The sequence below is a fragment of the Protopterus annectens genome, chromosome 7.part0 (genome assembly GCF_019279795.1).
Source record: "Protopterus annectens isolate FY-2018-M chromosome 7.part0, PAN1.0, whole genome shotgun sequence".
Taxonomy (NCBI): Eukaryota; Metazoa; Chordata; order Ceratodontiformes; family Protopteridae; genus Protopterus; species Protopterus annectens.
Genome location: NC_056739.1, coordinates 630,687,199 through 630,703,615, shown reverse-complemented (window position 1 = coordinate 630,703,615; position 16,417 = coordinate 630,687,199). Strand labels below are relative to the sequence as shown.

General features: G+C 41.4%; 1 protein-coding gene across 2 annotated transcripts in view; it reads left to right on the top strand.

Annotated features, from left to right (window-relative positions):
• The window catches only part of TTC39B (tetratricopeptide repeat domain 39B), a 1,202,733-nt gene that overhangs the window by 800,651 nt on the left and 385,665 nt on the right, over nt 1-16,417 (top strand). The window lies entirely within an intron of this gene.

Sequence of the window (16,417 nt, the reverse complement as noted above, 5' to 3'; positions counted from 1 at the left end):
CACGGTTCTTTTAGTTCCTCTGGCAAGATTGCACATGAGGATTCTTCAGTGGCTATTGTCAACTCAATGGTCCTTTCAGGATCTTCCCCTCAATCATCACATCATGATTACAGAAACATGCAAACGGGACCTTCGCTGGTGGCTTCAGACATCCAATCTAAATCAAGGAAGCCCATTTGTTATTCCCTCTCCAGTGGTTACCCTGACGACAGATGCCTCCCAGATAGGGTGGGGGGGGCATTGTCTGGGCAGGTTAGTTCAGGGCTCCTGGCTTCCAGACGAAGCTCTTCTCCACATCAATGTGTTGGAGATGAGGGCTGTACTTCTATCCCTACAGGCCTTACACAAGTTTCTTCCTCAGGGCATCATCGCCATCCACACCGACAACATGTCGGTGGTCTGGTATCTGAACAAACAAGGAGGGACCAGATCTTACCCCCTTTGCAGAGAGGCCATGAGGGTGTGGGAATGGGCTGTAGCTACCAACCGCTTCTTGGTAGCGACCCACATTCCGGGGAAATCAAATATATTGGCAGACAAATTGAGCAGGACAATTCTCTCTCCTCACGAGTGGTCCCTAAACCAAACAGTAGCAGCTCAGGTTTTCAGGAGATGGGGGACGCCGTGCTGCGACCTATTTGCAACTCCACTAAACACCAAGTGCAAAAGGTTCTTCTCCTTGATTCCACATCAGGGAGTACCAGCTATGGATGCTCTAGCACAACCTTGGCCAACAGGGCTACTTTATGCCTTTCCTCCGATTCCACTTCTCTCCAAAGTCATTCAAAAAGCTTCTCAATTGGGGTCCGCAATGATACTGATTGCCCCATACTGGCCTCGTCAGGTATGGTTTCCTTACCTGAAGAAACATGCGGTGGACGATCCGTGGACTTTAGACCTAATTCCGGACCTGCTAATTCATCAGTCGGGACATCAGCATCAGTCCCTTCGATCTTTGAAGTTGACAGCTTGGCTCCTCCACTTCCGACTTTAGTCAGAAGTCACACATTAGACCCGGAAGTTGTTCACATTTTATCTTCGCCCACAAACCCACCACTAACAAATTGTACCTCAGTAAGTGGAAGAGGTTTGCTATCTGGGCTCAACTCAAGGGCTTAGACCCTATCACTGCTCCTATCCCAGAGGTTTTGAAATTCTTAACATCCCTGTTTAATCAAGGATCTTCTGTCTCTACTATTAAAGTCCAACTAGCGGCTATCTCTAAATTCCACGAATCCATGGATCCTCCATTGATGAGCAGCAGACTATGCAAAACTTTCATTAAAGGTGCGGGCCTGTTAAGACCCCCAGTTTTTCATCCTGCGCCTCCGTGGGATCTTGATTTGGTGCTTCGCGCATTAACATCTTCCCCTTTCGAACCGGCTGCTACATGTGAGTTAAAATATCTGTCTTGGAAAACTGCCTTCTTAGTTGCAATTACTTCTGCAAGAAGAGTTTCAGAGCTTCAAGCCCTGTCTATTAAACCACCGTACTTGATTTTCCACAAGGATAGAGTATCACTTAGGCCTAATCCATCCTTTGTCCCAAAGGTCTGTTCTAATCTCTGTCTCCAACAATCTCTAGAGCTACCAGTTTTCTTCCCAAAATTCTCCAATGAAGCAGAATACACTCTCCATAAATTGGATGTTCACAGGCAATTGCGCTTCTATTTAGACAGGACTCAGCAATTTCGTAAGTCAGACCAGTTATTTGTGTCCTTCTCAGACAATAAATTGGGTAAAACCATCACAAAAGCTACTATCTCCAAATGGATTAGAGATTGTATAACTCAGGCTTATTCTTCTTGAATAAGCAACTTACAACATCTATCAAAGCTCACTCTACCAGAGCTATGGCGACTTCTATAGCTTTTCATTCCAAGCTCGCTATATCGGAGATTTGTGCTGCGGCTACTTGGTCCAATCCGCACACTTTCATTTCCCACTATAAATTGGATGTGGCATCTAAAGGGCGAGCATGATTTGGTTCCACGGTACTCAGGAGTGTTTTCCAGTGAGCCACCCAGGATTCAGGTGCTAGGGGCTGTCCCATCAGTCAGAATGTAGGCGAGATAGGATCACATAACATATTTTAGTTATGTACTCACCATAACTTCAGATGTTTGGGATCCATCTCGCCTACATTCCTAATACCCACCCTCCTTCCCCCTGCCTTGGAGATCAGAAGAGATTGAACGGTTTTGAGTTCTACTGTTTTATCTTGTTTCATCTGACGATGTTATATAAGCAGGGCGTGCATGTGTGCATGTATGCGGACAAACTAGATCTGGGGGACTGGTAGTGGTGCATCCTGGGATATAGTAAGCTCAGCCAATAAGAGACTTCGCTCTTTGGCATAAGCGTGCCGAGTCGGAGCCGAGGGATCGGCTCCGAACCCATCAGTCAGAATGTAGGCGAGATGGATCCCAAACATCTGAAGTTATGGTGAGTACATAACTAAAAGTTATGTACTGAGCTAAAATGTAACCACAGCATGCCCTGCTGGCTTAGAATAGACATGTATATATAAACTATTGTAATTGTGTGACTGTATATGTTTTAACAGTAGACACTGGGACATAAAAGGTTAACTTGCAAAACTTCAAGAAAATGTGTTGAAATTAAATTGTGTTACAATTGTGATATAAGAGTTATCTCTCAGTTTCAGTGTAGCAGATGCAATGTCTAGAGCTAGAAGCTTTTTGTATTGTCTTGGAAAAGAAGTAATTATTAGATTTGAGATGCAGAAGTGTTTTATTGTTTTATGACTTTCAGGATCTGCAAACATCTAAGAGATGTATTTTTCACACAGAGATATTAAATTCTGTTAGTTTCTGACAAAATAGGTTAGCTTGGAAACTGAAGTCAGGTGACAAAAAGTGATGTCATCCAAGCTAACCCAGCAGTAATGTTTGATATGAATTTAAGAACTCTTTCAGAGAGAGACTGAGCATTTTGTATTTTGTCTTTGACCTAACAAGAACATCCACTCATCATCACATCTGCACTTGCCTTGCTATAAGTAATTTTTTAGGGCATAGTAACTCTTTTAGATATAGTTAGGAATATTATAGAAATTAGTTTAGATGTTTTCTGTATTTATTTAAGACTGTCCTGCAATGTTGTTTTAAATATTTCTTGTGATTTTGAACTCTGATGTAACTGATTACTTACTGAGTATTGTCTTTTTCTTTTATTATTAAATATATTTAAACCTATTTTTGTGGCTGATATTTGTGAGACATATTTAAGCTCTTAGGGTACTTCCATATGTATTTGGTGACACTGTACAGCCCACTACTAAATAGCCTTGCTCTTGGTCAGACTATCATTTGGATTAAAAGCAACATTACACAATAGGATTAGACACCCTTTGTTAAGGGCCTTGGAGTAGCTGATAAGTAGTGGTTGGTGGTAGTGGAAACTACATTATAGTTTGGGCAAAAGGGGGCATAGGTAGTAAACCTGTGCCAGCATTTCCAGGAGTGTGTGTGTGTTTGTATCTAAATCAAACCTCAAAGTGTGTATGTGTCAGCTACTTGGGCAGAGACCTGAAGCACTGGTTGGACAGAGAGGGTGCTGGAGGTTTTGGCTTGGCCACTCAGCTGAGGTCTCAACCCTATAGCTGTGCCAGTGGGTAGTCTTACTGGGGATCTGGAGAAAGTGGGAGAAACCAGTCCCAGACCGACTTTGGTTTCTGTGTGCTCTTAAGGGAAATTGCACTTTACTGTGTGTGTACTTGTCATCCTCCCAGTGTGTATGTCCCCCACTTTTGCCAGTGGTGATGATTGAGGCTCTGTGACTAACGGGGCTAGTGCAGGGGTGTCACACCTTCTGATAAGAACAGCTGTGTTATGGAGGGGTATGGAAAAAAGTGTATACTTCTGCTACTTTGGCCTTTAGGGCCATTAGTTGTCAGACGTATGTGACTGGATATGTCATGGCTCTTCTCTCCCAACTTGGGGGGGGGGGGGATTTGTTGACATACTTGATTTAGACTGATAAGACTTCTGCCCTTTCTCTTTTTAGTTCGGTCTCTCAGGTGGCTTACCATTCCATGAAATGCAGTTATGACACTGCTGATGCCTCTTTTAGCAGCTGCATCTGGATCTGCCATGAGGAGATGCTCTTGATTGTGCCTTCAGGCTTTACCAGAAGACATTAAGGCCAAACATTTTGATTGCCCCTTAGACAACCAGAATCTGTTTGGTGGTACTGCTGTAGAATTGGATTAACCCTTCCTTTTTACCTAAAGTAGCCTCTGAAAATAACATTAATTAGTCCAGTTTTTTTCCCAAATGTTTCGAATAAAGGAGAGCACATACTTCATCTCCTTGTTGTTCACAGAAAATTACATTTCTATCTTCACAGGACAAAACAGATCAGAAAATCAGATCAACTTGTTTCCTTTTCAGTGAAAAGACTCAGGCTTCCAGTTTTTAAAGCCACTTTAGCTAAATGGATTAAAGACTGTATTTCTTGGATCTATACTCAGCAAGGCATGTCCTTACCCAAACCATCCAAGGCTCATTCAACCAGATCAATGGCTGCTTCATCTGCCTTTTGGTCAAGGATAGCTATTGATGATATTTGTGCAGCAGCCATATGGTCCAATGTTCATACATTTGTTGGTCATTACAAATTGGATGTTATATCTGAAAACAGAGCTGTGTTTGGTTCAGTGATACAATCCTTCCGTGAGGGCCACCCAAGGTCAGTGTAGCTGGGGACTTTGTCACATGCACTGAGGAAGAATGAAAACGGCAACATCAGATTTAAAAGTCATGTACTCACCATAACTAGGCATCTGGGTTGTCCATTTTCATTCTTCCTTAACTTCCCCTCCCATCCACCCCCAATCCTTCAGTCTTCTGGAGAAACCTATTGGACTGTGCTTTGGAAGTTGCAGTTCCAGGTTTGAGCCCTTCCTTTTTTCTGTCCGCTATTCCTGTCTCTGTCTAGTTATATGGGCTTTATGGCAACAAACTCGATCAATATAAATAGGACCTGCTGGAGACATAGTTATGTATCCCAGAGATTACCCTGTCTGTGGAACAGGCTCCCCATCAATCTGAAGCAGAATTCTTCCCTAACCCAATTCAAGTGCAACTTCGACAATTGGATGGGAAAACAGAAATTCATTCATGCAGTGTTCTTCTAAGAAGTACATCGCTATGCAGAGTAGTCTAAAATAAAGTCAGTTTTGAAACTGCATTTGCCAAGTTACATTAGTTATACTCCTTTTCACAGTGTGAAAGTGGCAGACTCCATGTCAGACTGCTGATAGGTCACGAGTGGAGTCCCACCGAGATCGTTCCTGGGTCCTCTGTTGTTTGGCATCTACTTCTCAGATGTCCAGGCCAACATGGAGGGACTCTGGCTGACCAAGTTCGCAGATGACTGCAAGCTGGGAGCTATTATTAACCCCAAGTGATGCAGATAGCCTACAGAAAGGCCTCGCTGAGACCTGATGTCAAAGCCATGCCCTTAAGCTTAATGCCAAAAAATGTGTTGTCAACCCCTGTGGGAAAAACTCAGTTCCCACTAATTATCACATGGATGGGAGCCCACTAAACACTGAAGGTGTTATAAGAGATCTGGGAACATAGGTTGACAGCAACCTCTCCTTCAACCACCATATTGCCACTGTGGTCAGAAAGTCCTTCTATGTGGCACATCTCATTACCAAGGGTTTTGCATCCAGGAAAAAAGGGGTCATCATTTCTCTCTACTCTTCCCTCATTAGACCAGTCATAGAGTATAATGCCCCATTTGGCATGTACCTCACTAGACACCTGCAACAGCTGGAGATATAATATATGGACAGGCTTTGCAATGCCTACATTTTAAGGTCCCTTTCCTCTGTGAGACCATGAACCATTCTAGGTATCATTATTGAAAATATTTGCTTCATACATCCCACCACTAAAAAAGGGTATTTTTGCAATAAATATGCTGACTGCAGAACACAAAATGTGATTTATTTAGCTAATTGTCAACACTGCAGTTCATTTTATGTGGGCAAGACAAAGTTTGTGTTAAAAGACAGAATGTTTGGTCATTTGTCTTCAGTTAGATTAAGAAAGAAACATAATGCACTTTATCAACATATTAAAAGCAACCCTGACCATACTATTAACTTTATGGTTTTGCAAGTTATTCCTGTGTATTTGGGGTGGGGGCATGAGCAACCATACTGAGTTCAGTGGAATGAAATGGATTATTGAACTCTCAGCAGATAGAACCCCTGGTCTAAATGGGGTTATACCTTTAAAACCAGCTTTAAGAAAAAGGAGGGTAAAATACTAAAATTTGATCGTTTTTAGCTGTATGTTATCTGATGAAGGGCTTGGACCTGAAAACTCTTATGTTCTTTGGATTTTTTGCATTTTTCTTATTAAATTACAAATGTGTTTTCAGCTTGGTGGTGTATTGCCTTTTGACTGATACTTTTGCTCCTTTACAGCTTGTCATGCCTCCAATAATTTAAATCACAGTTTCAGAACAGCAGACTGTTCCTTCAGAGTCATGTATATATTCAGTAAGCACTTTACCACCTCACTGTTTTCAACAGGTGTTTTATCATAAAGTCTTCCCATAAAATCACCTAGTTTTGAATTTTACCCTCTAAATTTCCAATAGTGTCTGCTGCAAGGATACCTTTGGAATTTTGTTTGATGTTTTCATGCTTTTATCTGTTTATTCACTCAGTATATACGATAAAACAGAAGTCTACTATGTGTTTAGGCATAATTGTTTTTGTAAATAATTTGAAATCCATCTCTCCCTGTGGTTTATCTTTAATATCAGTCTTCCTAAAATGTCTGGAACCGAGATCACTGCATCTGGTAAAAAATCTGGAACATTTAGTTTCTTGCATAAGATAACTATCAGGAGTCATGATCAAATGTCTGATTTCTGTGATACCGATTTCTAGTAGGTATCTGTTAGGCTTTCCATTTTTCTTTTGGTTGCATTACAGCCAGTGATTTCCATATCTAAGTTTCTTGCTGAAAATGTGCATTTCCTATTGCAAGAGAAGAAACAATGGTTCTTGCCTGCAAAGTTTTCTGCTTGGCTTGACTTTGCTCACATTCTTTATGCAATAGATTTGCTGCCTGTGGCTTATATTTGTAAGACTACAGACTTATAAGGATCTTTTTTTCTTAGCATTTGTCTTGCAAACAGTAGTTTACCCATTTGTGTTGTGTTTTAGGCTATTCTCTTATTCTGCCAGTAGTGGTCTTGTAACATGCAGAAATCTCCTTCTGGCTGAAAAGACCGAATACTTTTTAGACTTGTAGTATAGACTGTTATCAGATATGATATTCTGAAGTACAGTCGTGGCTTCAGGTTTCTTTTCTTGCTGGGGCTCAGTATGGGCTTTGTAGCTAGTTGCTGGGGCACATGAAGACAAAACTGTCCTCGGGGCTGATCTTGGGTGAAATGGCACCTTAGACAATGGGCTCTGTGGTACTGCCTTGCTGCCCACTGCTACTTGCCTTCCTTTTATCCCCATCCTGGCCACTCCAAATGATCCAGGTTACTTTTTACAACCTTTTCTTATATTGTGTCTAAATAAACTAAATTTACATTTTGTCTTACTGTTCATCTTTTCCTGCATCCTTTCAATATAGTGAAACTGACCAAGACTGCAGTGAATCAACTGTAGAGGAAATAATTAAGCCAGGGGTCTGCCAGCCTGGCAGTCCCCAGAGTGCATGGGCTTCATAGATGCTCCAAGGTGCTTTTTAATTTTTGTTTAATAACCTTATTAACCAATGATAGCATGAACAAGAACCTTGACTAAGGAAAGAAATTCAGTCAGTATTCACCTAGCCTTTTATTCTGCATCATTTCAACACACCTTAACTGACCAACAAGACACTGTAACAGCTGTGGAATAAATAGTTGAAAAAGCTTGGAGTGTTGTAGGCCAGTTGGCCTCCAGAAGCCATGAGGGTTATAGATGCTCTGAGATGCGTTTTTAAAGCTTTGCTTAACATTTTGATCCAGTGATGGCCTGAATAGCTGTCATTAACCAAAAATATATGTTCTTCATGCAAAGACAAGCATCCATCCTGAGCAGTCACATGAGCTTTTAGAAAGAGAGCTGGAAGAATGAAGTATAACCCCTTTACAGCACTCTGATCGCTGACCAAACCACAAATACTGCCTGCTAAATGACAATTTTAAGTAGGAAATTACCTTTACATACTGTGTAGCATTAGAGCTGGAGACATAGTCCTCTGCAACCACTAGACATAACCCCACTTTTCCTACCTTTGTATTTAGAAAAGCAGGTATTCATCTTCTCAAGCTACTTGAAGGAAACCCTTACTGTTGTTCTTGGATTACATTGCCCTTATGTCTGGTTTATCAAAACTGCTGCTAAGTTTATGCACAGACTTGTCATTTGCATGCTCTGCACATTTCTGACCCTGGTCTAACACTGTCTCATTGGAGGGAATATATTGGTGTACTACTACCGAAAGAACAAGATGCTGTGTGAACCAGTGCAAGCCTGCCTTTTCATTTTCATTTTAGTAATGTGCTTGTAGCTAAAAACATTATAGTAATATAAATAAAGAACAAGTCAGTGATGAACATGGCATAAAATTATATTAATTCTGTAAGTTGTTTTGAGTTAACAGGTTAAGTTAAATAAGCGGCCTTTCAGAGTTCTCCTAAAGGCACCCATTGTGGTACTCTTAAAGCCACCTCGCTGGAAGATTCCAAAGGTGTTGGCATCTGATATAAAACATAAGGAATTCCAAGTAACCTTAGACTCAAACTTCCAAACCGTGAGTGGTAGATTGAAACTGTGAGCCACACAACAAAGAAAATCATTTATTTAAGAGTTGTGTATGGTTAGGTAAACTAGTACAATTGTATGGATGACACAAGACTGACCGTACCGCAAGTACAAGTTCCATGTCACTTTTGCAATATATTACCAACATGATGCATCAGACAGGTAGGTAGTAGAATTCACCTCCAGAACTGTCAAGTTCTGTGCCAAGTCACAGCATGCTTGGTGAGATAGAAGAATAAAAGCTTCATTATGACCCAGACAACTCTGGGTTAGAACAGAGACTCATCTGCTACTAGAACAAGCTAGGAAGAATGACGGGCAAGTGGCCAATGCCTGCTTGTCTACTGTTGGGGGATATAAATGTATGGACCATTACAGTGCTGGCATGGTGCCGGGTATTATAAGGGAAAGTGTATGTGCTACAAGAAAAAGTTGTGCAGTAACCCTACCAAGAAGTACATATGTGTTGTAGCTAGAATCTGCACATACATGGAAGTGAATATGTCATTAGTATGTCATTGTACATTAGTTATTTGAGTGACTACTGGGGCAGAGCTGACTAGGTAAAATATGTTAATTGCCTAAAAGATGGCCCTTTGTAGAGGGAATGTTGTGTTTGGCAGGCAGGGGAGAGAAATGAAAAAAATCTGTCCGGTAGCAAGGTAAGTCAAGGTAGAATAAAATGCATTAATCAAAGTTTGAGAACAACAAGGTAAGAGCTACGGCAACAGGGCCCTCATGGTGTGGCAGTTTGTAGTCTAGGATTGACAGCAGCTGATACAGCATCAGCCTGTCATGATGAAGCCCTGAGATATCTCACCCTAGTGGAGAAAAAAAAAACTTGGGCCTTTCACCCTTCCATAAAACAGGTATTGATGGTTACACATTGTACATCTCTTAATGTAACATGAATTAACATTGCAACTGTTTTCAAAGATTTGTTTCAACCAGTTATTACTTGTACAAGAATGGATGTGATCTGAGTCGATCATGACAGTATGCATCTGATACATGCTCCTGGAGAAAGGAGAGACATTGGCGTGTGTCCTGTGTATAACGTTTATATTGTAAACCTCTTGTAACTGAGCTTTATCAAATGCTGCATGTATACAGTGAAGAGGAAAATCCTAGGGTAGTGACCTGTGGGACTTTATAAGTTTGAGGATAATATTAAGAAAATTATTTTTTGACAGTACTTCCATGACAGTTCACACATTTAGGAGGTAGCCCCATAAAGAACTTTCTCTGAATGTCTAGAGTAAGTATAAACATATTGAAGAAGGAGCCCAATGTCCATCTTATCAAATGCCACAAGAGAACAAGGAAGACCAGAGTGGACTAATGCCACTGATCTCTGGACATTAGGAAGTCACCCATGACCCTTTTGAGTTCAGTCTGAGAGTTGTTTAATATTGAAAATCCAGACTGAAAAAGACCAAGAAACCATATTCTTTTCAGCTGTGATCAAGCTGGGGTAAGACTGCTTCCTCAGCAATCTTACTAATAAAAGAAAGATCCAAGATAGAAATGGTAACTTAAGTTCATCATAGCCTGAACTTAATTTAAAATGTATCATTATATAGATCATTGCATCTAGACTATCATGATAAGAAGTAACAAGGTATGAAGAATTGGAGCCTATCCACCAGGTCATTGAATACAAACTTGAAACCAAAGACCCAAGTTTAAAGCTTTTCAGTGAAAGAAGAGACTTAACACAATAAAGTAGTTGATGCTGAATCCCTCCTCTGAGCATTTGTCGGTAGGCATTGTTAAGTTAATAGAGTCAAGCATAGCTGAAAAAATAGAGTAAACTCTTAATTCATTAGATGAAAATGCTTTGCAGTGCTGGTGGTGAGACCGGCTGGGCTGCACAGTCTTAATGTCATGACTGAAATCACAGTTACAGTATTGTTAACACATGGGTTATCACCGCTGTCATTCCAACCGGTGTGCCAAAGCTTTACCTTCCTTGTATTGTACGTCCAACGTCTGACCTTAGCTCACAAGTGTAGGGGTATATAGGTGAATGTATGAGTATAATTCCTCAGACTGTCTTGCTACTAGTCCGAATGCTGGTCATGTATATCACACTGATCGTTGGTACTGTTGCTTTGAATACTCATATAAGTGCCCCATTGAGGAAACTTCCTTTATATTAAGTGTTTTTTCGTACCTCGGTAAGAAGTCAAGTGCGAGTGCAGTAGGCATATCCCATACAAAAACTTGCACAACTGGTGTCTTTTTCTTAGGAGTGGAACACGACTACAAATTTTGCTTCATCTGCCAGTCCATTGTTCTTAAGACCTTGTGATCTCGTTTGTCCTCTCTTAAGTTTCCTGGAGACCCCCCCCCCCTAAATAGCATACCTTTCCCTCCACACAGTCAGATTCATCTGCTACCACCCATTTTACAGGAACTGTGGGCAGAATGCACAATAGAACCAATGCCAGATGAATTTGTTGGAAAGTAGTATTATCCCAGACTTTTCCTAGTGTCAAGGAAAGAAGCGCAGTGGAGACCCATATAGGATCTCTCCTCACTAAACACCTTCCTAAAAGTGCCAAATTTCAAAATGCTCTCCCTGCACTCTCTACTACCTTTTATTCTGCTATGGGCTTTTCTAGTATTCTTAGATCTAAAGGATACTTACCTCTGTAATACCAACTGAAGCACCTGCAGGAGATTCAGGTTTTGTACTGGCTTTTGTCTTTATCAGTTTACTGCTTTGAGTTTTCGCAGAGTGTCTGACACCAGTGATTGCCTTCTGTCAAACCCAGAGAGTTCAGTTTTTTCCCTATTTTGATGACCTATTAATCCAAGCTACTTCACCACAAAGCCGCCAACAGCATCTCCAGTTCACCCTCCTCTTCCTGTCAGTTGGGTCTAATGCTCAGCTTCAAAAAATCCTCCCTGCAGCCATTTCAGGACCTATTTTTTCTGGACTCCAGGCTGGGCACAAAAAGAATGCAGACCTACTTACCTCAAGAGAAAGTGCAGAGCCTTACAAACTGCTTCCATAACCTTACCTCCCTCAGCCAGTGCTCAGTTGGGGAGATCCTAAGGGCTCTGGGCCACATGGCAGCTACTATCCCAATGCTTCCCCCTAACCAGACTGCATATGAGGAAAATCCAGTAGTACCCAAAGATAGTTTGGTCACAACATTTTCACCCTCTGGGTTGCCCTTTTACCTTGTCTCATCTGGGAGCTCTTATAGTGGAAGGAACAGGTGAATCTCAACCCAGAGTTTTAATTCACTCCTCCAGACCCAGTTCAGAAATTGCACACAGATGCCTCAGATAAGGCACTGGGGCCTGGGCAGGCACCCAACAAGTGCTTGGCAGATGACAGCCAGTGCTAAATAGAACACATCAGTGTAAAGGAAATGAGGGCCCTCATACAAGCTCTTCAAGGTCTTCAATATTACTGGAAACCAGGTATTCTACAAGTGCTCACAGACGACACAACAGTAATGTGGCACATAAGGAAGTAGGGACCAGATCTTACCAATTGTGCACAGTCACAGAACGTCTGGGATCTTGCCATCCAGAAAAAAATGTCGCTCACAGCCATATACATTCCATCACAAGACAATGTGTTGGCAGAGTCTTTAAGCAGGTCCTTACAGGACCATCATGAATGGGCCCTGAACAGACACGTTTTCCAGGACATTCTTCTCCTTTGAGGGAATCCTCAGATGGACCTGGTTGCTTCAAAGACCAGCAAACAGCTTCCACTATTTTAAAGTAGGGACCCTTCCCCTCAGCTTGGAGGGCACATGTTTTCACTTTCCCTTGGGCTGGGAAGTTTCTGTATGCATATACTGCAAACTGCCACATCAGGTGGACCTCATCACTCAACAGAAGTGATTACTGCTACACCCCAATCTGTCATCCCTAAACCTAACTCTGTGGATGATGGGGTTCTGATTCCTTGCAGGCAAAATTTTTCTAAGGATGTTACAGTTCTCATGGTAGCCAGTAGACCCACCACTCAAAAATCTTATATACCCAGATGGAAGAGATTCTCCTATTGGTTTTAAAGAAATAGACAGGACCCCAAACAATCAGAGGTACCTTCCATTCTGAAATATCTGTGAGAACTATTACATAGAGGTCTGCCTTACTCTTCCATCAAAGCCCATCTGTCAGCCATTTCTACTTGCTTACCTCTCACTCCCCCACTTATGTCCAGACCTGAGGTCACGTTATTCCTTAAAGGGGTCCTGAATCTCGGACTACCTAGAAAGCCCATTACTCCTACTCGGGACCTCAACTTTGTGCTGGAGAAACTTACCTTACCTACTTTTCAGCTGGCAGCGTCAGCAAATCTCAAATAGTATACTTGGAAAACTATCCTTCTGGCCATTACCTCTCTTAGGAGAGTTTCAGAGCTTCAGGTACTCACAGCCATTCCTCCCTGCCTTATTTTTCACAAAGACGGGGTGACCCTCAGGACTAAACTTTCATTTTTATCTAAAGTAGTCAGTAGTAGTTAGTCAGGCCCGAAACCTACATATCTACCTTCTTTCCCAACCCACAGAATCAGGAGGTGGGGGAGTACTGCATTCTCTGGACATTCACAGACAGCTAAGATTCTATCTAGACAAAACAAAATCCATTCAAAAATCTGATCAACTATTTGTTTCTTTTATGGACTCTAAACTGGGCCAACTGGTACCCAAGCAAACCATTGGAAGCTGGATCTGTAAAGCCATCTTATTTTGTTCCTCTCTGTGTGGCACGTGCTTGCCCTTCAACTCACTCTGCCAGAGGAGTAGCAGCCTTTGAAGCTTTCTACAAAAGAGTAGATGCCATGTCCATTCTGAAGGCTGCCACCTGGTCAGCTGTACACACTTTTACTAAACACTACAGGATAAATGCCCTTTCATGGTCCTACATTAGATCAGTCCTATCTTGCCTCTTGGACAGTTCTTCTGCATCTTAACACTCTTCTTTACTTTCCCTGTAGCTCTGGGAATCACCCATGTGTTAGGAATATTGCAACAGTTATTTCATAGTGCAGTTGTGTAAGAACTTTCCATAACAGTAGATGTACTACTGATCATTATTGCAGTATTCCTTCCCACCCTCCTTTACCCTTGTATTTTTAGCTTCTACTTACTCAGTCTTTTTGACTCACTTTCCTGTCCCGTGCACAGCACCCTAGAACCAAGGGGAGTTTCTTATAGTTTCATACTGTGTCCTTCTAGCTTACTAGTTTCTGTCTCAGAGGTTTCAGGCTGCTGTCTTGGAGGTAGTCTGAGGAATTACACTTATTTGTCTGCCTATATAGCCCTTTGCTTTTCAGCTGATGTCACATATTGGATATACAATACTAGGAATATAAAACTTTGGTAGCCCTGCCGGACGACAGTGGTGATAACCCATGTGTTAGGAATTCTGCAGCAGTGATCAGTAGGACATCTACTGTTATGTTAAGTTCTTAAGACAATTGTGCTTTATACATATGTTAAGCAATCAACAAACCCTGACATGATAGACATTATCAGAGAATTAACACATACCCTGGGGTGTTGCAGTATTAGGCCTACCACCCCTGGAAGATGTTATTTTCTTGATAGTACCCACCAATTGAAGAGCTTACTGAGCTTAGAAAATGGGCGATGTGTTAAATTGTTTTGTATTTTTTTTTATTACTTTATACCTCACAGCAAGAGGTTCTCCGGTTAGATTCTCGGCTGGAGCTCCTTTTCAGAGATTGCATATCCTTCCTGCAGTCAAATGAGTGTTAAAGACATGCAATAGGTGTGTGTCTGTGTGCCTTCTGTGAAGGTTAGGTGCCAGGCGTGCAACTCGACAGTGTAAAAACTCCACTGCCAATCAGTCTGCAGACCGATGATCTGCTGCAACAACTCCTAACGGGAACAACCAAAAGACAATTTTTACTTTTTTTTTTTTTAAATATTTTTTATGTAAACTAGTTCTTTTGCCTTGTATTTCAAACTTGACTTAGCATATGAAATTGTTGTTGGAAGAAGTATTTTACATACAAAATATAAGTTATGTAAATATTTAATGGCAGCACATACATACATACACACATATGCTCTAGGGTTGCCACCTTTTCAAATGCCCAAAGTGGGACATTTTTGGTACAAACGGCAGATTTTGCAGGCCGAAACATACCCACGGCCAGTACACAAGACAGAACTTCTTTTCTTTGCCTAAATAAAAGCTTATTCTTGTAGTATTTTAGTTGCTTATTCTGTTTCTTATAACATTTAGATGTTTCTGATACAGAATAACTGTTTTATGCAACTATTACATAAAATATAGGTAATAATTTTGTCCTAAAATCTCAGGACATCTGCCATTTTTGCAATTTTTTTGCAGGACACAACTGACCAAAGAGGGACTGTCCCTCTCAAAGTGGGACAGGTGGTAACCCTAATATGCTCAGCAGTTACAGCCACTTTATTGACTGAATACAAACAACTCAAATGCCAAATTATGATCAAATAAATGAAAACAAATCATACATGGCTAGACATTGCAACTGCACCAATGCCACTTAACTGGGCCTGATGTTGTCCCATGCCATAGTTTCACGCTGTCCTTTGTAGAATGTTTTATTTGCTACTAAATCATTGAGGATTACAGTCATTCAGTGCCTGATATTAAAGTTTCATACTTGTTTACACTTTCTGTTCTGGTGGACTGCCCGTTGAAGTCGAAAGAACTTCAGGTATGAGCTGTTTCTGTCTCTTTCTCTCTTTGTCTTTCACACAGATGCAAAGACACAGGCTCATGCACATAGTGGTTACTTTTTCTTTATTTACTTTTTTATGCTCAGTAAACAACAAACCACATTTAGTGAACATAAAAGATGGCTGCCATTTGTTTGTTTCCCTCTCTTCAAGCTTGATGGCAGTTTAATATGATGCAAAGGATTGGCGGACTTGTTTTTTACTGGGCTTTTCATAGGTTTATAGGTGTGTACTAGGCTAATGGCCCTGGAGCCTTTACAATCCTAGCCCATAGGATTACCCTGGTATTGTGCCACCCGACCTTAGTACCCAGTGCCTCTGTCGAGTTGAGCCACTGGAGGGATCCCCAGGGTGAATTTTCTATTTCCCATCCACTCATCAAGATTTCTCTTGAAGTGGGCCAGTGAGGTGTTCTGTTTGACATGTATGGGAAGTCTATTCCATAGCACGGGCAGTCTCTGGGTTATGAACCTGTCCCTCCAGCATGTTCTGTTGATTGTGGTAATGAGTTTGAGGTCTCTGGAGCGTGTAGTGCAGAGGGATTGGGATTTCTTTAGATGTAGCATTTCTAACAGAGCTGGTTCAGACATGGCTTTGTAAGTCAAGCAGAGATCGCCTCTAAGTAGGCGATATGAGACAGAGAATAGTTGGAGTTTTTTGAGTCTGTCCATATAGGACAAGTGTTTAAGGATTAGGATCCTCTTTGTGAGGTACTTTTGTGGCCTCTCCAGTTGTTGCAGGTGTCTAGTGATGTACATGCCAAATGGGGCTTTGTACTCGATGACTGTCCTAATGAGGGAAGAGTAGAGGGAGACAATGATCTGTTTCTTCCTGAATTTTCCTGTGCATTAACACCCTGTTAAAGAACATTC